The sequence below is a fragment of the Oryctolagus cuniculus genome, chromosome 6, assembly GCF_051225735.1.
Source record: "Oryctolagus cuniculus isolate XC-2025 breed Fujian yellow rabbit chromosome 6, ASM5122573v1, whole genome shotgun sequence".
Lineage (NCBI taxonomy): Eukaryota > Metazoa > Chordata > Mammalia > Lagomorpha > Leporidae > Oryctolagus > Oryctolagus cuniculus.
The window spans coordinates 7,699,229-7,721,870 of record NC_142872.1 but is presented as its reverse complement, the minus strand read 5'-3'; the positions used below and the strand labels follow the sequence as shown (position 1 = coordinate 7,721,870).

Here is a 22,642-nt window from a genome sequence, read left to right as displayed (position 1 = left end):
CAGGAAAAGCACCTGGCTCCTGGCTCCTGCCATCGGATCAGCACGGTGCGCCGGCCGCAGCGCGCCGGCCGCGGCGGCCATTGGAGGGTGAACCAACGGCAAAGGAAGACCTTTCTCTCTGTCTCTCTCTCTCACTGTCCACTCTGCCTGTCAAAAAAAAAAAAAAAAAAGCAGAGTTACAAAGACAGAGAGGAAGGGAGGGGGGAGGGAGAGAGGGAGGAAGAAAGGGAGAGAAGGGGAGAAGGAGAAAGAAAGAGAGAGAAAAAGAGAGAATCTTCCATCCATCGGTTTACATCTGAAATGGCTGCCAACAGCCAGGGCTGGGCTAACCAAAGCCAAGAATGTCTTCCAGGTCTCCAATCTGGGTGCAGGGACCCAAACACTTGAGCCATCTTCTGCTGCTTTCCCAGGCACATCAGCAGGGAGCTGGATTAGAAGTGGAGCAGTGGCCAGCGCCGCGGCTCACTAGGCTAATCCTCCGCCTTGCGGCGCTGGCACTCTGGGTTCTAGTACCAGTCGGGGAGCCAGATTCTGTCCCCGTTGTCCCTCTTCCAGGCCAGCTCTCTGCTGTGGCCAGGGAGTGCAGTGGAGGATGGCCCACGTCCTTGGGCCCTGCACCCCATGGGAGACCAGGATAAATACCTGGCTCCTGCCATCGGATCAGTGCGGTGCGCTGGCCGCAGCGCGCCGGCCGCGGCGGCCATTGGAGGGTGAACCATCGGCAAAGGAAGACATTTCTCTCTGTCTCTCTCTCTCACTGTCCACTCTGCCTGTCAAAAAAAAAAAAAAAAAAAAAAAAAAAGTGGAGCAGCCAGGACTTGAACCAGCGCCCATCCAGAGCTGTACCAGCTACACCACAGCAGCAGATCAGCGCGATGTGCCAGTCGCATCGTGCCGGCTGCGGCAGCCATTGGAGGGTGAACCAACGGCAAAAAGGAAGACCTTTCTCTCTGTCTCTCTCTCACTGTCTACTCTGCCTGTCAAAAAAAAAAAAAGACAGGTACAAACAAACAGAAGTGTGACCAAGGTCAAAAGGTCACCCAGGAGGAAGGCTGGGCAGACAGAACAAGACTACATGCCCCTTCAGGTGTTTTTTGTTTTGTTTTGTTTTGTTTTTTTTTTGGACAGGCAGAGTGGACAGTGAGAGAGAGAGACAGAGAGAAAGGTCTTCTTTTGCCATTGGTTCACCCTCCAATGGCCGCCGCGGCCAGTGTACCATGCTGATCCGATGGCAGGAGCCAGGTGCTTCTCCTGGTCTCCCATGGGGTGCAGGGCCCAAGCACTTGGGCCATCCTCCACTGCACTCCCTGGCCACAGCAGAGAGCTGGACTGGAAGAGGGGCAACCAGGACAGAATCCGGCGCCCCAACCGGGACTAGAACCCGGTGTGCCGGTGCCACAAGGTGGAGGATTAGCCTAGTGAACTACGGTGCCGACCCCCCCTTCAGCTTTAAAGAATCAGTAGATTTTTCCTGATAAAAGGTAAGGGAACTAGAGGAAACAAATACGCAAGCAAGGTTTGAAATTCAGAAGGTACACAGGGGAAAGTTGCATGAAAACTAAGCCTAGTGGGCAGAGATCTGACCCACAGAGCCTCATTATTCAGCAGAGTGATGTCCTAAGAACCTTTGACTTTTTAGCTTATTTATTTATTTGAAAGGCAGTGTAACAGAGAGAAGGGCAGACAAGCGTAGAGGATTGATTGCCTGACTGATTTTCCATCTGTTGGTTCACTCCCCATACGCCTGCAACAGCCAAGGCTGAGCCAGGTTGATGCCAGGATGCCTGGGCCTCCCATGTGGGTAGCAGGAACCCTACCCACAGGAGGCCATTACCCGTTGCCTCCCAGGGTGCACATCAGAAGGAAGTGCAGCGTGGCAGGACGTAACCAGGCACTCTGACACGGGGTGTGGGTATCCTACACAGCAGCTTAAACCTCTGTGCCACAGACCCAGCCCTCACTAAGAAATTTCAAGCAACAAAATGTAATATGAGAACTTAATTTTAGAAAAATGACATCAGACTGATAGAGGAAGATTCTGAAGGCAGTAAAAGATAATTCAGGAGAATAATGTAGTCCGCTGGGAGGAATGTGACGAACCCTTCAGCTAATGGAAGTCGCATGGACGGTACTTGGTACGTCTAGATGGGGGCTAGAGAAGACAGAAAATAAGGTTGTCTTAAGTCCCCTTCCTTTCTCCTACCCCATTTCAAATGTTCCAGCTTACTTCTGCTCCACCCAAGTTCCCTGCCCGCATTAGGGTTTCCTCATCCCTTGGATCCTGTTCTGATGCCCTTGCCAAGGCTCTCCGACAGACACCGTCTGGGTGGGACCTGACCATCTCTCCACGGTGCCCCAGAGGCTGCCCCGCCCCCAGGAAGCTACACTCACCCCCTTCCTCCCGTCCTGGGCAGGCCCCTCTGAGCTGCTCCCTCCTTGAATGCTCGCCTTCAGCCCTGTACGGTTCTCTCTGAATGCTGCCGCAACTCAGCTATCACAGCTTAGTAACTCTTCATATGAGAGGTTTGCTGTTTAAATCATTTGCTGGTTTCTGTCTTCTGACTAGACTCAAAGACAGATTGGCAAGAGTCAAAAAATAATAACATATTACTTGAAAATGATAACACTGGGATCTAATAACTAGGGAACATTTTTGAAATAAGAAAATGAAACTAAACTATTAATAGTACAACCTAAAGGGTTAGGCATCAGAAAACACAGAACTTAAGACTTTAAATGGGAATCTGACATATACAATAAAGGAAAATAACCACTAGTAATATGAGCTGAAACCCAGAAATGAAACTCAAACGTCAAGGCCTCAGCGTGCTGCTGGCAAGCCCCCGCTTCAGGGGGTGCCGCGTCACATGCTCCAGGGTCCATGCGTTACAGCCCGGGTTGCAGCCGCAAACAAGCTCAAGGTTGAGGTGAGATTCAGACTCCCACCAACCTGTGTGCAGGCCCGTTTCTTACTTTTCTTCTCCTTCCTCTTTTTTGTTTGTCAACTGTGGTAAAATTTACAAAACATACAATTTGCCAAATTAACCATTTCGAGCATGACCAGCACCCATCTCCAGCACCGCGGAGGCCGCCTTCCCCAGCTGGAACCTGCATCACTGAACACTAAAGCCCCAGTCCTCACTCCCCGGAAAGCCCAGCAAGTGCCACTCCAGTTCTGTCTCTATGACTATTCTGGGTCATAAAATGGAAATCCCACATTGTTTGTCCTTTCTGGCTTGTTTCACGTAGCCCAGTGCCTTCAAGGTTCATCCACGCTGCAGCACGGGTCAGGATTTCATTCCCTTTTCAGGCTGAATGATATCCCATTATGCACTAATAAAATAAAACTCGAAATGCAGAGTGGCCAGAAGGAAGCCGCGTTCTCTGCAAGCCTCAAGGACAAACTGCTGCACGGACGCTGTGTCGAGGACTGAAATGAAACCATTCTCCAGCTTCATCCAGACCTAGCCCATGGCCCTCGCCAGAACATGGCAGGGGCCTGCGAAATGTATAACTTCCCTGATTCGCAGTTTCCAAACACTGGTCTGTCTCCTGATGTGCCGCTACTCTGCGCCTGAATACCCATCTTCACTCCTGTGTCCATCTCCTTGCGATTCCTGGCTCGCACTGTGTCGTCCAGCACTCTGGCTGCTTCCACCTCTCAGCTGTATGAATCCTGCTGCTGGGAAGAGGGTGTGTGAACAGCCGAGTCCCCCCCTTTTCTTCTTCTGGGTATACACCCAGATGCAGAGCTGACAGATCATACAGCAATTCTACATGTAATTTTTAAATTTTATTTATTTATTTATTTGAGAGAGAAAAAGGAAGAAGCTGAGAGAGAGCACCCGTCCACTGGTTCACTCCCCAAATGTTCACAGTGGTTGGGGCTAGGCCTGCTGGAAGCTGGGATCTGGGAGGCACAATCCAAGTGTCCCATGCATGTGGCAGGAACACAGTAACCTGAGCCATCACCACCACTCCCCAGTCTCACATCACACAGAACTAGAGCTGCACTGGAGCCAGGAACGGGACCCAGGTACTACAACACGGGACACTGGGGGCCAGGAACGGAGCCCAGGTACTACAACACGGGACACTGGGGGCCAGGAACGGAGCCCAGGTACTACAACACGGGACACTGGGGGCCAGGAACGGAGCCCAGGTACTATAACACGGGACACTGGGGGCCAGGAATGGGACCCAGGTACTATAACACGGGACATCGGGGGCCAGGAACGGGACCCAGGTACTACAACACGGGACACTGGGGGCCAGGAACGGGACCCAGGTACTACAACACGGGACACTGGGGGCCAGGAACGGAACCCAGGTACTACAACACGGGACACTGGGGGCCAGGAACGGGACCCAGGTACTACAACACGGGACACCGGGGGCCAGGAACGGGACCCAGGTACTACAACACGGGACACTGGGGGCCAGGAACGGGACCCAGGTACTACAACACGGGACACTGGGGGCCAGGAACGGGACCCAGGTACTACAACACGGGACACTGGGGGCCAGGAACGGAACCCAGGTACTACAACACGGGACACTGGGGGCCAGGAACGGAACCCAGGTACTACAACACGGGACACTGGGGGCCAGGAACGGAACCCAGGTACTACAACACGGGACACTGGGGGCCAGGAACGGGACCCAGGTACTACAACACGGGACACTGGGGGCCAGGAATGGGACCCAGGTACTACAACACGGGACATCGGGGGCCAGGAACGGGACCCAGGTACTACAACACGGGACACTGGGGGCCAGGAACGGGACCCAGGTACTACAACACGGGACACTGGGGGCCAGGAACGGGACCCAGGTACTACAACACGGGACACTGGGGGCCAGGAATGGGACCCAGGTACTACAACACGGGACACTGGGGGCCAGGAATGGGACCCAGGTACTACAACACGGGACACTGGGGGCCAGGAATGGGACCCAGGTACTACAACACGGGACACCACTGAGCCAGGAACGGAGCCCAGGTACTACAACACGGGACACCACTGAGCCAGGAACGGAGCCCAGGTACTACAACACGGGACACTGGGGGCCAGGAACGGAGCCCAGGTACTACAACACGGACGCCGCTGGGCCCAATGCCCACTTCTGTACATGTTTGTGATGAGTCACCGTACGTTTTCCATAATCGCTGCAGCATTTCCAGTGCCAACAGCAATGCACAAGGACGCCTGCTATTTCTTTCCTGCTACCACTGACTGAGCACTCAACACGGGACAAGAGTGTGTACCCAAAACCATTTATTCCCTCCAGTCACACAGAATTATCACCCACCAACCACGCTGTCAAGTACTGCTCTAGCCACTGAGACGACGGTGCTGACAAAATGCCTTTTATATTCTGGTGGAGTGATACAGACAAAGGCAACAACACAGCAGGACAGATGATGACAAATGCCAGAGACAGGGACAGGAAGGAAGCAGGCAGTGTCCGAAATGGGGCAGGAGATGCCCTCCTGAGGTGACGCTGGCTTGAGGCAAGTGAGAGGAGGGCGAGAAGCCCCTGAACAGCGAGACTTGTCCTGCGCCGACGACCTCTCCGCGTGTCCTGGTCAGCAGGCTGGATGCTGCCCTTCTGCTATAGAGGACAACTGTCTTTAAGAAAGAAAAAGGCGACCCACCACTTTAGATTCGAGGGTTTCAAATGTCTGGTAAACATGTAGCAACTATTTCTTTACAGAGAAGTTAAAATGGGCTACTTCAGACTGCTGGCTGGATACACACTGGGTCTGGGAGGCCACCATGCAGGGAAAGCCAGACCAGCGCTTCTGTCAATACAGCTGTAGGCAGTGGAGGCAACAGTTATCCAGGCCAGCTCTGCAGCCATAGTGACGACCCAGGGTCTCTCCCACTCCATTCCTAGGAATAAGCCCGCCGTCTTGACCCCCAGAGCCGCCCAGGACCCGACCACCTCTGCCTCGGCATTCCAGCCTCACCACCACCTCCTGACTGCATTACAGGAGGGGACTTCGCACTGATTACTGGGCCCCAGCATCTAGAAGGACTGGCACCTGGTATGCTTTCAAGAGGTTTGCTGAATGTATCCAGCTTAGTGTGCTGATTATCCTCACTGCAGAAAAAAAAAAGGTTCAACAATGTATTAACAAAGCCGTTTTAGCGTCTTCAGTCAGCACAGGCAATCTGTATTTCCACAGTTTATCTAGAGAGGGGATGATATATGAAACTATAACTCCTCTACTGAGGACAAAGAACCAACATGGAATTTTGAAAGGACTTCTCATGGGCCGGCGCCGCGGCTCACTAGGCTAATCCTCCGCCTAGTGGCGCCGGCACACCGGGTTCTAGTCCCAGTTGGGGTGCCGGATTCTGTCCCGGTTGCCCCTCTTCCAGGCCAGCTCTCTGCTGTGGCCAGGGAGTGCAGTGGACGATGGCCCAGGTGCTTGGGCCCTGCACCTCACAGGAGACCAGGAAAAGCACCTGGCTCCTGGCTCCTGCCATCGGATCAGCGTGGTGCGCTGGCCACAGCGCGCCGGCCGCGGCGGCCATTGGAGGGTGAACCAACGGCAAAGGAAGACCTTTCTCTCTGTCTCTCTCTCTCACTGTCCACTCTGCCTGTTAAAAAATAAAAAATAAAAAAAAAAAAAGAAAGGACTTCTCATGTAAAATGGGGAAGTGAAAATTGAAAGCCACTAAAAGTGAAGGGCAAATACCAAATGCCAAATAATTTCCAGGATGCAAACCATCTCTCAGAAAAGCGATTCAAGGGGCCAGTGTAGTGGCATAGTGGGTAAAGCCACTGCTTGCAACACCAACATTCCAACGGGCACCAGTTCATGTCCTAGCTGCTCCTTTTCTGATCCAGCTCCCTACTAATGACCTGGGAAAAACAGCAGAATGATGGTTCAAGGACTTGAGCCCCTGCCACACACATGGGAGACCCAGATGAAGCTTTTGGCTTCGGGCTGGCCCAGCCCTAGTCCAGCCCTGGCCGTTGTGGCCATCTGCGGAGGGAATCAGAGGAAGGAAGATTATGTGTATGTGTGTTTGTGTCTGTCTCTCTAACTCTGACTCTTGAAATAAATAAATAAATCTTAAAAAAAAAAAAAAAAAAATTATTCGGCCGGCGCTGCGGCAGCGCCAGCACACCAGGTTCTAGTCCCGGTCGGGGCGCCGGATTCTGTCCCGGTTGCCCCTCTTCCAGGCCAGCCCTCTGCTGTGGCCCAGGAGTGCAGTGGAGGATGGCCCAAGTGCTTGGGCCCTGCACCCCATGGGAGACCAGGAGAAGTACCTGGCTCCTGCCTTCGGACCAGCGCAGTGCGCCGTCTGCAGTGCGCCGGCCGCGGCGGCCATTGGAGGGTGAACCAACGGCAAAGGAAGACCTTTCTCTCTGTCTCTCTCTCTCACTGTCCACTCTGCCTGTCAAAAAAAAAAAAGAAAAGAAAAGGGAAAAAAATGAAGAAAAAAAACTATTCACAATGTGATGGCTGAAAATAACTAATAGCTCCTTGAACATATATTTATACTAAGTATATAAATTAAATTCCATGATCCAGCCCACAAAAGCAAAACAGAAAGTGAAAATATTAAATGTCAGGAAATTCCAGAGTTTATACTCTCAGCATAGATTGCTGGACTTATACAACATTTTAGAGGATATATATAAATAACAGGAAAACTGAAAATCACTACACTTAACAGAAATATTGTCGAAACAGGGTTTCCAGAGGAAGTATAACTTTGGAATTTCCTGATTTCTGCGAAATCAAGTTTACTGTCAGGGCTTTACCATGGCAGTTTTCATTTGTAAACAGCTTTAAAAATGGAATAAATAGGGAACAAGAGGGAGCTGTGAGATATTATATGACTTTGTCTTGACCTTAACATTTATTACTTAAGTATTTTCATTATATATTAAAAGAAAACATACACTACAAAACAGAAGGTTATATGTATTAACTTATTATTAACTTCAAATGAAGACAATAATACTGCCATAATTTAAGTAGTTTAAATTTCACAAACTTTAGAAAAGTCAAAGATCTGGTATTACATACAAGTATTAAAGACATCCTTTCATATTAACTCAATCTTTGCATTATTCAAGTTTCTGCAATAACAGAGCACTATCACTGAACAGTGACTTAAGCTCCAAAACCTCACGATTCCACAAGCACCACTTAGGTCACTGGAACTGCTTCTATGCAGCAGGACCCGGGAGCGCAGGATCCTGCATTTGGCTTCCCCAGGATTCTTGTCTGCCCCAGGGCTGCCACCACCAGGAAGGCGTCCCGGAGGCCTGATACCACACCCAGACCACAGAAAGGAAACCTCTCACATCGGACCTCCGCTCTCTTTTCTAAAGTAACTGAGTAAAACTGTAAGACTGAGGAAAAAGCCGCTAAGTATTTCCTACGTGGGGCAGATAACATAAAGCACTAGTAAGGGGGCCGGCGCTGTGGCTTAGCTGGTAAAGCCGTTGCCTGCAGTGCCGGATCCCATTTGGGTACCGGTTCAAGTCCTGGCTGCTTCACTTCCCATCCTACTCCCTGCTGATGTGCCTGGGAAAATAGCAGAGGATGCCCCAAGTCCTTGGGCCCCTGCACCCATAAAGGAGACCTAGAGGAAGTTCCTGGCTCCTGGCTTCGGACTAGCTCTGCTCCAACCACTGCGGTCATCTGAGGTGTGAACCAGATTTCTCTGTCTCAGTCTGTCTCCCTCCCTCCCTCCCTCTCTCTCTAACTCTGACCATAAAAATTTTTTTTTAAATTTTCTTTTTTATAAAAACGAAACACTTGCAAGTCTCAGCAAGTTCTCCGAATCTGAAGGACCTCCTGTGCTTTTTACAACCAAAAAGCTAAAGGCCCCTGGTAACTGGCAGTGGCACATTCAGTGAGAGCAAAAAGCAGCATTAACAACCCTACAAAATACAATTCGCACCACACAGAACTTTTCTTTATGTACTCCCTCTCCCTCTCTCTCCCCATTCTCTACTCCTTTCTCCCTTTGTCTCTGAACCAACATAAGTAACATCTCTCCTACTCCTATAACTATCCAAAGTTGCATCCAATTTTCTCTCTGTAACAATGCCAGCTGGTAAGCTAATATGGGGGTATTTCCTTAACATCCTATACACTCCTTAATATGTACTGTACAAAATGACTGGCCTAAGAGATGTGGTTTTGTGGTCTAGGGTTATTCTTTTGTATGCTCTGGACATACCACTAAGCAAAATCTTTTATTTTACACACCAACCACAGGCACCCAAGTTAAATATGATCATTCACAAACAAAGCAAGCATTTGTTTATTTGCTGGAGATCATGCTAATACAACTTGCTGGAACTTTCCCTGGAATGCCTGACCACACAGGACTACAATTATCCTGGAAAATGGGCAGGTCTCAAATTTGGAATTAGATGTGAACTCAAGTCCATAGGCTTTACTGTACATCTTTACAAAAAGTAACTAATCTCTGCATCTTATTTTATAGCTTACAACATGTTCTCCCTTAAACCATCGTCAACAGTAAGAACTTTGTATCCCCCAAATATATATGATTTCAATGTGTCAACTGAAATTATATTTTAAAAGCCTTTGTGGAACAAATATTACCACCAGTTTACAGAGAAATAGACTCAAATCCTCAGAGGTAGAAGCACTAGACAAGGAGCAAAACTACAGAAATACTGTGTGCTGGCTCCCTCAGCCCTCCAATATCGAGGGATGCAGGACAGCTCCAAGGATGTCAGAATGGCATCTTGGCAAGGTTGCCACCACACCTGACCCTCAGCAACGTAGTCCCAAAATGCAATCCGATCACAGAAGGGAAACGGGAACCCATCTCCAGAGCAGAAACAGGGTAGCCAGTGCTACAAGGCAAATGTTTGCACACCCAAAATTTAATTAAGACCGAAAGAGGTCAGAAGGGTGGGGCCCTAGTGTAATAGATTTGTGCTCTTACAGTAAGAGAGACCCGTGAGCTAGCACACACATTCGCTCGCTCTCTCCCCTGTACCCACACTGCACAGGAAGCACACAGGGAGAAGACGGCTCTCTCCATGATCCACGTTTGCTGGCCCCTGGGCTCTGGTCTTCCCAGTCACAGGAACTGAGAGAAACACACATCAGTGTTGTGCACACCACTCCACAGCACTGCGTCATGGCAGCAGGGAAGACTAAGACACCAAGCACACAAGGGTGCAGGAGTGGCTGACCACTGATTTACAGTAACAAAGTAACAGTACCAAAACCACACTATGGTCAGTTTCATTCCTTGTCAGAGTCAAAAACCAAAGCCAGAGTGATTTCACAACACGGATGTCACCAGAGATTGGCAACTCAGGGGTTCTTATCGTCACCCAAAACAAATCAGACGTGAGACACATAGCAGCAGTGAGCATGCTAGCCTAGTTTAATGAAACCAGTAATGAGGAGAGCGTATCTCACAGACCAGGTGGGCATCCGATAAAGGACTGCTCAGACGGGGGCTCATAAGGGAATGGGGGCCAGCTCTCACCACGTTTCTCCCTCCTCGTTCCCTCCTCTCCTGGGCAAAGGGTTTGCTGGTGTGAAGTAGTGAAATTTCCCCCCAGGTTTTATTTTATCACGCAGAGTTACCAGCCTAGGCAGCCCACCATCCAGTGTTACCAGACACTGCAGTCCACCTGGCCTGGGCAGAGAGGACTCTCCCGGGGAGCGTCCTTGAGGGGGAGGCTGGCACTGCCTGGAAAGCTATCGGGGTCCTCTGGGCTGCTGCGAGGTGTGATTCCCGAGCTGCCAGACCGCTACACTTCTGTCTGTTCCACAGACTTTCTTCTCCTGGGTCCCTGACACACACATTGGCTACGTTCTAACTTCCTGCTGAACGAGGACACTTACTGGCCTGGAGCACCCCTCTCACCTGTGGCCCTGCTCCTCAACAACAGGACAGGGCCAGTCACACTCCCCTAACTGAAGTCCTCTCTTTAGGCGAGGAATTCAGCTTCCTGGTTAATGATCCCTCCGTTCCCAACACAGACACATGCTCTCTCACAGCAAAGAAATTTGCCAGAACCCGCTGGGTTAGGTCACAGTCTGGTGTGGTATCTTGGGAGCTAAGTACAGACACAACTAAGGTTACAGCCCAAGCCAAACTAAAATGTGATACAGAAACTCACATTATATATTTATAGTTGTGGGGAGCAATCCGGACTGGACTAAGTTACTGGAATTAAGACTTATTCTATGCATCTGCTCTCCCACAATATGGCGCTGGGAGAGAAGTAAACAGCTTCCGCACAGCTGCCTCCAGTTCAGCTAATAAACTGTAGGACTTGCTCCTGATTGGAGGAGAGCAGCGTACTCGGCGTGTGGGCAGCCGAGTTAGGATTGGCGGAGGAGGACTATAAAGGAGGAGAGAGACGGCATGCACCGGGAACATCTAAGGGGAACATCTAGCTGAAGGAACACCCGTGCAGCCCCCGAGACGAGCCGGCCGGCGGTGTGCCGCTCCCCTGCGGAAGTGGGGAATGTGGCCAGGGGGAACTGCCCTTCCACGGAGGTGGAAGGGATAGTAGCCAACCCGGGAAGAACCAGCAGCAAACCCGGGGAGGGCCGAGCAGACGAAAGAACAGCGCAGGGTCCTGTGTCGTTCCTCCACGAAGAGGGGGAGCGACATAATGGTGCCGTGACTCGGATATGAAGCCTAGGCAGGGTTTAGTGTCGTTCCTCCACGAAGAGGGGGAGCGACAATAGTGAGATGTATGTTTGCATGTTTTGTCCGGTTGAATTACTTTACATGGAAATCTCCAGGTGTTTAAACCAATTTGAAAATGTTCTTTAAAATATATTAATCAAAGAAACTTTCTTATTCTAAACCTGCAAGACAGAGTGTGGGTTGACCCCACCTGTCCACACCAGGAAAGACTGCCCCTGGCTGACTCTGTCCATTCCCCCGCCACCCAGCGGTTCCTGTGGCTGCATCTCAGTGCCAGCAGGAGGGGCAGCAGGTAGCTCCACTCATGTTGGAACTATATGGTGACTCGTGTGACTCTGGGGAAGTCATCCTCTCTTGTAGAAAACTCACAAGAATAAGGATTAAAACGTCTCACATGAGGCAAGAGAGAAAAGCAAAATGCTTAAAATATACTAGGTCCTAATAAAGCTGCCTTTGCCAAAAAGAACAGTAACAGGTACAAAAAGAGACAACTTACACTAGGCACCTTGAGATCCGGTTCTGGCTACCACTTACTAACCACAACTAACTATGCGGGTCACTAATCATCTTGGCTTCAGTTACCTCCCCCTGGAAAACCTTGCTTCAAATATAGCATACCTAGCTAGAAGCACTAATGGAATAAGGCATGAAAATATTTTAAAACAATAAAGGGCACGTATTTGGATTAGTACATGTTATAATTATATATCATGAGATTAGGAAACTTTGCTTCTAATTCTTTGCAAAAACTGACACTATAGAAACAGAAGGTTCATTACCATAGTATTTTGTTCATTGATTCATTAGGAAATAAAATATTCACGTCTCCATTTAGAGATAACAAAGATTAGAACTATAACACACAGAGAATTTAAACTATGTTTGCTGAATCCAAGGCCCATGATCTTTCTACTAAATCCATGGTTCCTGGACTTCTAGATTTCACAAACCAGTATAATACACACACACACACACACACACACACACACCCATCTTCTAGATTCATGGGACTGCTAACATTTACTTTTTAAAAATATATTTTTTGGGGCCGACGCCATGGCGCCCTTGGTTAATCCTCCACCTATAGTGCCGGCATCCCATATGGATACCGGTTCTAGTCCTGGTTGCTCCTCTTCCAGTCCAGCTCTCTGCTGTGGCCTGGGAAGGCAGTGGAGGATGGCCCAAGTGCTTGGGCCCCTGCACCCACATGGGAGACCAGAAGGAAGCCCCTGACTCCTGGCTTCGGACTGGCACAACTCCAGCCATTGTAGCCATTTGGGGAGTGAACCAATGGAAGGAAGACCTTTCCGTCTCTCTCAATGTCTGTAACTCTACCTGTCAAATAAATAAATAAAATCTTTAAAAAAATACATTTTTAAGGATTTATGATCTGCCATCAGCATTTTAAAAAAGAAAAAGAAAATCAGCATGGGAAAGAATACAAGGTCATAACATCAAACTCAGAAACAGGCCTTCTGAAGAAAGAGCAGCCAACAGCCTCACACTAACATTGTCATCAGAGAACAGCACAGGTGCTCCAGCTCTGACAACTGCACGGCCTCACGCTGCTCCCCACAAGAAAGTGCAGGACGCAGAACCTACACACTCCTAATTCCTGCAGGGGTGACGAGCAGGCACCTTGCCTTCAGTGAAATCATGAAGTCTACATGCCAAGTTCCACATGCCAAGCTTCCAAGGACAAAGAAAATCACACATTTAAAAAAATTAAGTTTACCAATGTGTTTGTTTTCAGTATTACTTTGCATTTTCACAGACAGTAGTTCTTCCTCAGGCTTTTCCTTCAAATAAAATCTTTATATATCTGAGAAAATCAAACCAGCTGTTAGAGAGACAGACCTATTATCTCCTCCCTAAGAGACTCATCCATCTTCGGTTGCTGTGCCATCTCTCTGGCCTCATCCATCACATTTAATTACAAGGAGCAGGGTCTAATACTGGTTGACGGTCAATATACAACAGACATAGCTCATTATCAATGCCAGAATTTGAGCTGAGCTTTCAAAATAAACTCACATTAAAAAAAAAAAAAAAAAAAAAAAAGTCATGGCTTGTCCTCAGTGACCCACAGAAAAAGTCCTAACCCTTCTGAAATGCATGTGTCTAAACAGCCATCACAGTCCCTCCTGTAACTCTATTTCTAGTTGCTCCTACTCAGTGGGCACAGAACAGCATCCAGGTCCAGAGAAGGAACAAACGGGCGTAAAGCTCCCCGTCGTCTCACGCCACTGCACTTGGAGCGGAACTCTGCATTATGAACTTATCAGGTTATCAGGCACCACATGGGATGCTGTCTCCAATCCCTGTCCATTACATTTCCAAGGTGACCGCAAATGTCTTCAGAACAGAGCACACTCACTGCACACCGAACACTTCTAAACCACCACAGGGAGAGAGGTTCACAGTTTTATGAAATAACATTCAAGCCAACATACTTCAGAAGATTAAATATGAGGGGTCTTAAAAAATTCATGGAAATACATATAACAAAAAAAACTGTATTCATGGATTTCAAAACCTTTTACAGCAAAATTATCTCACTTTTTCACTGCATTTTTTGTGAACTTTCTGAAGTATTCTCATAGTATCCTAATTGATCTACTGGACATTACATGGCACTGTTAACATTATCGGGTGATATACCATACCTTACAAGATAGAGTGACCTACATTGCTCAAAAACTTTTAAAGTGAAATATTCTTCTTGGTTTTGTCACTGACTCCCATTGAGGAAATCATACATTGTTATATGAACAATTTACCCTTATTGTAAATGATTTCCGTCAAATGCAAATGATTACCCACAGGAGAAATAAAATTTCCTGGACTTAATTAGTGAACATGGTGACCTGGACTCCCTACGCCCTGGGGCAGGACTGTAAGAGACATGAGCACCTGTTACTTGTCAAACATCACAAAACACAACAGTTACCTGCAAGGCCAATGACACTCCAGCAAGGTCTCTCTTTCACGCACATGAGCCCTCACAGCTTGAGTGTGGATCCCCAGTCTGTCAGAATCATGAACCTCAGAACTGCCAAGGCAGGAATGAACCAGTGCACAGGACCGAAGACCAGGACAACTCTCCCAACAAAAACTAGCTGGAAAAACTTGAAAAATGCAAGCAGAAAACAAAAACTTAATATTCGCTTACAGGCACAGGAGAGTTAACAGCAAAGCAATGAGTCTGGCAGAAGCGGCAGTGCGGAATGGTGAGCTCGGGCTGCGGCGGCACTTCCCCCTGCCTCCACGGTACAGAGCTTCAAACGGCCAAGAAAAACAGGCAAAGTGACCAGCAGCGGGAAAACACACACACACACACACTCAGTACTCAGCAAAAGGGCCCTCAGAAATGCTGTGGCTCAAGCACAACCTTAAACACACTGGTGGGCACGTAAACGGTGCAGAAACTTAAAATTACACAAACATATTTTGGCAAACTGGAAAGGTGACCCCAGTTGTTCACCCCTGTTGTAGACATGATCTCTGAGTTTGGACTCTGCAACTTCTCCATCGTCTTCCATAACAATTAGCACCTGTTTCCCTTCTGGCCAAATCTGACCTGTCATCTTGACTAATTCTGGCCAACAGACGACAATGAAAACAACAGCAAAGCACCTGGGCGTCTGGGCTGCAGAGGGCTGGCGTCCTTCCGCACGCCCTCTGCACTAGTGAACAAGCTGGCAACCTGCTCTGTGATGATGGACACGAACACAGACCTCACAGGCACGCACTGCACAAAGTCATCCTGAACTAGTCCCGGCAAATGGCTAAAAGCAGAGACTGGCCACGCCTCACCAGCACCCACAGACCATGAACAGTAACAAACGGCACTGAATTTGGAGTGTATGCTACATAGCAAAACAGCTAACCAAAGGCACCAGGAGTGAGGTCCGGCCATATTTTAAAAAGCAAAAAGGTGGTATTAGCTTTGGAACCAAACAGTGACCTGGGACTTGACGAACAGTGAGCAAACTGCTGGCAAATTTGGAAAACAGTTGAAAAAAAAATTGAGAGAGGGTTATCAGAAGTTGAAACAGCAGAGCATGTGATTTGTAGGTACAAAATAATCTAAAAATTGTGTTGCCTGTGCAACCCAGGATATGGGAAATCTACTTAATGAACACTGCAGTTTGTCTGGACCTCTAGGCTGAAGGCTGAAGGCCCAATGGTAGTTCTCAGCTGTACATGGTAAGGCAATACGGCAAGGAAACGATGAGTCCAGGAAGAAAAGAAAGAAAAAGAAACACTGAACAGTCACAGGAAAATTTTAGAAAGAAAAAGAGGGGCCAGGACTTGCTGATTTGGGAAATAACTGCTTTTCATGTCCAGTCTCTCAGCTGGCAAACATTCTCCAAGTACAATCAGTATAGCTTGGCCCTGCAGATGAAACCAGGGGTATAGTTACAAGGCACCATGGAGGCTGCGGCAGGTGTGTGGTCCAGCAGTCAAGACAGTACTCGGGACATCCGCAACACACACAGGAGTGCCTTGGGGTGAAGCCCCCACTCTTTCCAATCTAGCCTCCTGCTAATGAGCACCCCAGAGGCAGCCATGATGACTCAGGTACTTGGGTCCCTACCACCCATGTGGGAGACTGGGATGGAATTTCAAACTCTTGGTTTTGGCCTGGCCAAGACCTGGCTGTTCTAAGCATTTGGGGAGTGAACTAGTAGATAGGAGACTTTTCCATTTTCTGTCTCTTGGAAGGAAGGGAGAAGGGAGGGGGTGGGCAGGAATGGGAAGGAAGGGAGGGAGGGAGGGAGGGAGGGAGCAATGAATAAATGGAGGGACAGAGGTGGGGACAGAGAGAAGGAAGGAAGGATGAATTAAAGAAAGATAAGCTGGGGCTGGCATTGTGGCACAGCAGCTAAGGCTGCTGCCTGCAACACTGGCATCCCATATGGACACTGATTTGTGTGCCAGCTGCTCTACTTTCGACCCAGGTTCCTGCCAATGCACTGGGAAAGTGGAGGATGGCCCAAGTGATTGGGCCCCTGCACCTCCCAGGGAGACCAGGAAGAAGCTCTAGGCTCCTGGTGTCAGCATGGCCCAGCCCCAGCAGTCACCACCACTTAAGGAATGATTCAATGAATAGGGGCCGGCACTGTGGCGCATCGGGTTAACGCCCAGCCTAAAGCACTGACATCCCATATGGGCTATGGTTCAATACCTGGCTGCTCCACTTCGAATCCAGCTCTCTGCTGTGGCCTGGGAAAGCAGAAGATGACCCAAGTCCTTGGGCCCTAAACTCATATGGGAGACCTGGAAGAAACTCCTGGCTCTTGGCTTCAGATTGGTGTAGCTCTGGCCACTGTGGCCAATTGGGGAGTGAACCACTGGATCGAAGACCTCTCTCTCTCTCTCTCTCTCTCTGCCTCTCTTCCTCTCTCTGTGTAACTCTGATTTTCAAATAAATTAAAAAAAAAATCTTTAAAAAAATATCAATGGGTCGGCACCACGGATCAATAGGCTAATCCTCCATCTTGCGGCACCGGCACCACAGGATCTATTCCCAGTCGGGGCGCCAGATTTTGTCCCAGTTGCTCCTCTTCCAGTCCAGCTCTCTGCTGTAGCCCGGGAGTGCAGTGGAGGATGGCCCAAGTCCTTGGGCCCTGCACCCACATGGGAGGCCAGGAGAAAGCACCTGGCTTTGGATCAGCACGGTGCACTGGCCACAGCGTGCCAGCCACAGCAGCCACTGGGAGGTGAACCAACGGAAAAGGAAGACCCTTCTCTAGTCCCTCTCTCTCACTGTCCACTCTGCCTGTCAAAAAAATATATATCAATGAATGGAAGATCTCTTTCTCTCTGCCTTTCCCTCTCTCTGTGTAACTCTGCCTTACAAATAAATAAATTAATTTTTTAAAAAAGATAAGTTTTTTGTGGTACAAAACTTTCTGAAATCCGTTTGTTTCTGTAATATACATTTCCCATGAACTGCCTGAAGACCCAACATAAGCATACATTTCAACACTGTTTGCATCAAAATAAATTTATGTTTTAACTCCATTTTCTGAAAATTTCTTGGTGTCTAGATTCACAAACTGCAACCATAAACTTGATACTACCACATTCAAATGACTGAGAAGACAGTGATAATAGATAATATTAATTGCACTAGTTTTAACATTGCATATAATTTGCAGGTGGCTGAGCTAGCTACCTTAGTGTTTTTTCTGTGAGGAAATGCCGCCACCGTCTCTCTTTCTAAATCCTGGGTGGTCTGGGGTGGTGGTAGAGCTGATCAAAGATGAAGATCTCTGTAGCTACAATACAAGGGACTTCAAAAAGTACGGGGAAAAATGGAATTAAAAGTTGAGTTGGAGCAGCCATTTGGCATAGTTGTGCGATGTTGTTTGGGATGCCCACATTCCATGAAAGAGCGCTTGGGTGTGAGGCCTGGCTCAGCTCCCAGTCCCACCTACCTGCTAATGCGCACCCTGGAGGCGCACGTGATGGCTTAAGCCATTGTGTCCCTGCCACCCATGTGGGATACCTGGATTGAGTTTCAGGCTCTCAGCTGTGTCCAGGCCTAGCTTCTGTCATTGTGGGCATCTGGGGAGGGACCAAGCAGACAGGAGTCTGTCTTTCTCTTGCTCTCCTATTCCTCTGCCACTTAAAGGAAAGAAAAATAATAGCAAAGCATCACAAAAAACTGCTGGAGAAAAGTCATGGGGCTGTCGTGGACTTACTTAAAAATGTGGTGCTGAGATCCAGTGGGTACTTTTCCAGGGAACAGCCCCCCCTTTCTGGAACGGTCTTGTCCCCAGGAGGTTGTCACTTTCAGGGCAGTCAGAGTCTCAGCTTACTTACTCGCACTTTGGGTAGTTACACTACAGAAAAATCCAGGGCGATCCTGTCTCACTTCTCCAAATCCTCGTTCGCTAGTACTGTGAGAGCACACCTCCAGGAGAGAATGCAGCTCTTCTCCGTCCAGTCCTTTAGGGAAGACGTTCACTCTTCCTGCTGGCTAGGAAGTGAGTCACCTGCCTCAGGGAGGCTTCATGAGTGTCTGGGCAGAGTGTAAGGGGAGATAGTAAGGACCGGATCTGCTGGGCAAACCAAGGACTTCACTCAGAACAGCTCACAGACGTGACCGCTGTGAAATCATGCTGACTCCTGCATGAAACTGAAGTGTTTTCAGTTCTTCTGGATCAATACAAGAAGTGAGCCACTTGTTCATTTTGAAGATCTCATAAGACAAGGTTTAAAACGAAGACACCAGAAGACAGCCAACACGAGTCACACCAAAGTGACCCAAGGAAAATTATGGGATTACCTGATATAAAATTTCCATATAAGAAATGTTTATCTCTTTTTAGGAATTACTATCAATTAGGCCACATTTTAATTTGCATTTTAAAACTTTTTCTATATCTTAACCTATAATATCCCTCCATCTCTAAAAATTACCATTTTTTTAATTAAATGTAATCAGTGATTTAGCTGAGAAAGAGAGATGGGGTATTTGGGGAGGGTGGAAGAGAGACAGTGAATGAACTCCCATCTATTGCCTCACCCCTCAAATGCCCACAAGGGCCAGGGTCAGGCCACACAGAGGGCAACCTGGAACTCAATCCAGGTCTTCCCTGTAGGCAGCAGGAACCCAGTCACCTAAGCCATCAACACCACCTACTAGGGTCCACAACAATGGAAAGCCAGAATCAAAAAACTGAGTATCAAACCCAGCTACTCAATTATGGGACACAGGTGTCCCAACCGGCATCTTGTCCACCAGGCCAAATGTCAGCCCCGAGATTACCACACAAGAAATATACTTGTGGGGCCAGCGCTGTGGCGAAGAGGGTGAAGTTGCTATCTGGGGTGCCAGTATCCCATATGGGCATCAGTTCGAGTCCTGGGTGCTCCACTTCTGATCCAGCTCCCTGCTGATGCACCTGGGAAAACAGTGGAAGATGGCCCAGGTTCTTGGGCCCCTGCACACACTTAGGGGACCTGGAGAAAGCTCCTGGCTCCTGGCTTCGGCCTGGCCCAGCCCTGGCTGTGGCAGCCATTTGTAGAACGAACCAGCGAATCAAAGATCTCTGTCTGTATGACCCTCACTCTCTCTCTCTTTGTAACTCTTTCAAATAAATAATCTTTAAAAAAAACTTATACAGCAAATATCAATCATATTAGGTAATACTTTGCTTATGAAACTCTTATGTGTATCAAAAAGAAGCATGCAAACATTATTATTTAGCAGTAGCTTTACTAGCAGTCATTACCATGCCCATCTAAAATGCCTGTTACTTTTTTTTTTTTTTTTAACAATTATTTATGGGGCCAGCGCTATAATGTAGCAGGTAAAGCCGTTGCCTGCAGTGCTAGCATATGGGCACTGGTGCGAGTTCCGGCTGCTCCACTTCTCCAGCTCTCTGCTATGGCCTGAGAAAGCAGTGGAAGATGGCCCAATCCTTGGGCCCCGGCACTTGCATGGGAGACCTGGAAGAAGCTCCTGGCTCCTAGCTTCAAATCAGTACAACTCCAGCAGTTGCAGCCAACTGGGGAGTGAACCAGCAGATGGAAGACCTCTCTCTCTCTCTCTCTCTCTCTCTGCCTTTCTTTCTCTTTCTGTGTAATTATGACTTTCAAATAAATAAATATTTAAAAATAAGATTTATTTACTTATTTGAAAGGCAGAGTTACAGAGAGGCAGAGGCAGAGAGAGAAAGAGCTTCCATCTGCTGGTTCACTCTCCAAGTGGCCAAAACAGATGGCCAATCCGGAGCCAGGAGCCAGGAGCCAGGAGCCAGGAGCCTGGGGCCAGGAGACTTCTCCAGGTCTCCCACATCAGTGCAGGGGCCCAAGTACTTGGGCCATGTTCCACTGCTTTCCCGGGCACATGTGCAGGGAGCTGGATCAGAAGTGGAGCAGCTGAGACAAGAACTGGGCCCAACGGGATACCAGCACTGCAGGTGGCGGCTTTACCTGCTATGGCCCAGTGCTGACTCACGCCCAAGTAACTTGTACGCAACTTTTCTAACACGGGAAACAAAACTCACTGGCGGGGCCGGTGCTGTGGCACAGCAGGTTAACACCCTGGCCTGAAGCATTGGCATTTCATATGGGCACCAGCTCGAGACCCGGCTGCTCCACTTCCAATCCAGCTCTCTGCTGCGGCTGGAAAGCAGCTGCACCCGTGTGGGAGACCCAGAAGAAGCTCCTGGCTCCTGGCTTCAGATCGGTGCAGCTCCGGCCATTGTGACCAACTGGGGAGTGAACCAATTGGCTCTCTCTGCCTCTCCTCTCTCTGTGTAACTCTGACTTTCAAATAAATAAATAAATAAATCTTTAAAAAATTTCACTGGCAAAACAAAACTACTGTTTAGCTTATCTGTCTAAACAAAAAGATTTGGTAAATTTAAATAGTCCAGTAAGACTGTTTTAGATGAACAGTTAAATTTACATATTTTCTTATACTTTAGAAGCAAAAGAGGTCAGTGCATATTATTATCAAAAGTAGAAGAAAATAATCAAATTAAAATGTGGATGAAAATCCACATGGATGAAATCTGACCATTATTCACATAAGAAAGCACTTTAAGTTTCTTGTTTTAAAATTGGCTCATTCTGTAACTAGCAGCATAGTGTTATTAGCAATTTCTTCTTACTACAGAACTGGAAACTGAATGCCCTTCTCCTACTCTCTTAACAAAACAGAATGACTATCGCATGCCTGTTTCAAAAGGGTGTTTTGAGGTTCAGTATTTGTAAAGCATTTTAACTTAGGCAGCTGAAAGCCACTTAGTAAACACAAAGTATTTTAACCTAGAAAGGTGACATAAAAGCAAAGATAGTTTAATATAATCGAAAGCTCACTCATAGTTGGGACACCGCCATACTACCCTTGTCAACTTCTTCTCATAGCTTTCTCCCTGGGAAGGTCAGTAAAAGTGAAAAAAAAAAAAAAAATCCCACAGGGAGTTCAAGCAGCCTGTAACACAGCATCAGACGTAAGGAAGCAGTGCTCTTCCTCTGTCGGCACTGGGAAATCACTTCTGCTAATCAGGAGAAAGCAAACAGTAGTTCGTTAAAAATGATGGCTGCAAACAAGTTGGTCTCAATTCTAAACAGCCAATTACAGAGCAGAATACGCTACTATAGGCTTTTTTTCTCCAAGAAGAAACTACTGCATATCCACCAAGTCAGTACTCAACTATCCTCCAAAATATCTCTAAAAAATACCCTGCAGAGTAGCATGTGTGTTTAACATAATGTCAACTACAGCTTGCAAATTCACAACCAGTTAACAAGAACAGTGGGTGGCTACTACATGAAAGCCACTGTGTAGACACTAACCTCATTTAACTCACCCTGTAAGACAGGTAATCCTAACCATATTCTCATAGTGGGAAACTCACCACAGAAAGATTCGACTCTTTCCCACACTCTAAGAATCCAAACACTAAGTCCAGTGTCCCTTCTATCGTGACAGACTAGATCCATGCGCCAATAATCAACAATCACTGACTCTCACTGGGCATGAGTTCTCTCCCAGTAAACTGGGAAGACTGACGTATTGATTTCTAACTAGTGGTAAACAGTGCTCTGTGTGTCTCTGTCTCTCTTTAAAATTGACCATCTAACCACTTTACAGTGTGCAATTCAGTGACTTTCAATACAATCACAACACCATATATCTGCCATCACTACCTAATTCCAGAGCATGTTCATACCCATTAAGATCTCACTCTACACTCTTCCCTCCTGCCAGACCCCAACAACTGCTAATACACTTTTGCGTGTGGTCACACCATTCCTGATTACCACTGTTCCTCATTCCTACCCCCATCTGAGCAAGCTCTCCTGTGGTCTCCCATTTTGAGCGCTGGTTAGTCAATGACAGGTAAGATCCCCTGGGCGACAACCTAAGACAGGAACAGCCGCATATGGAGACCACATGGAAACGAGGTCAACAATGCTAT

General features: G+C 48.0%; 1 protein-coding gene across 11 annotated transcripts in view; it reads right to left on the bottom strand.

Moving 5' to 3' along the window:
* The window catches only part of COMMD10 (COMM domain containing 10), a 213,293-nt gene that overhangs the window by 133,990 nt on the left and 56,661 nt on the right, over window positions 1-22,642 (bottom strand). The gene's annotated exons all lie outside the window — the stretch shown is intronic.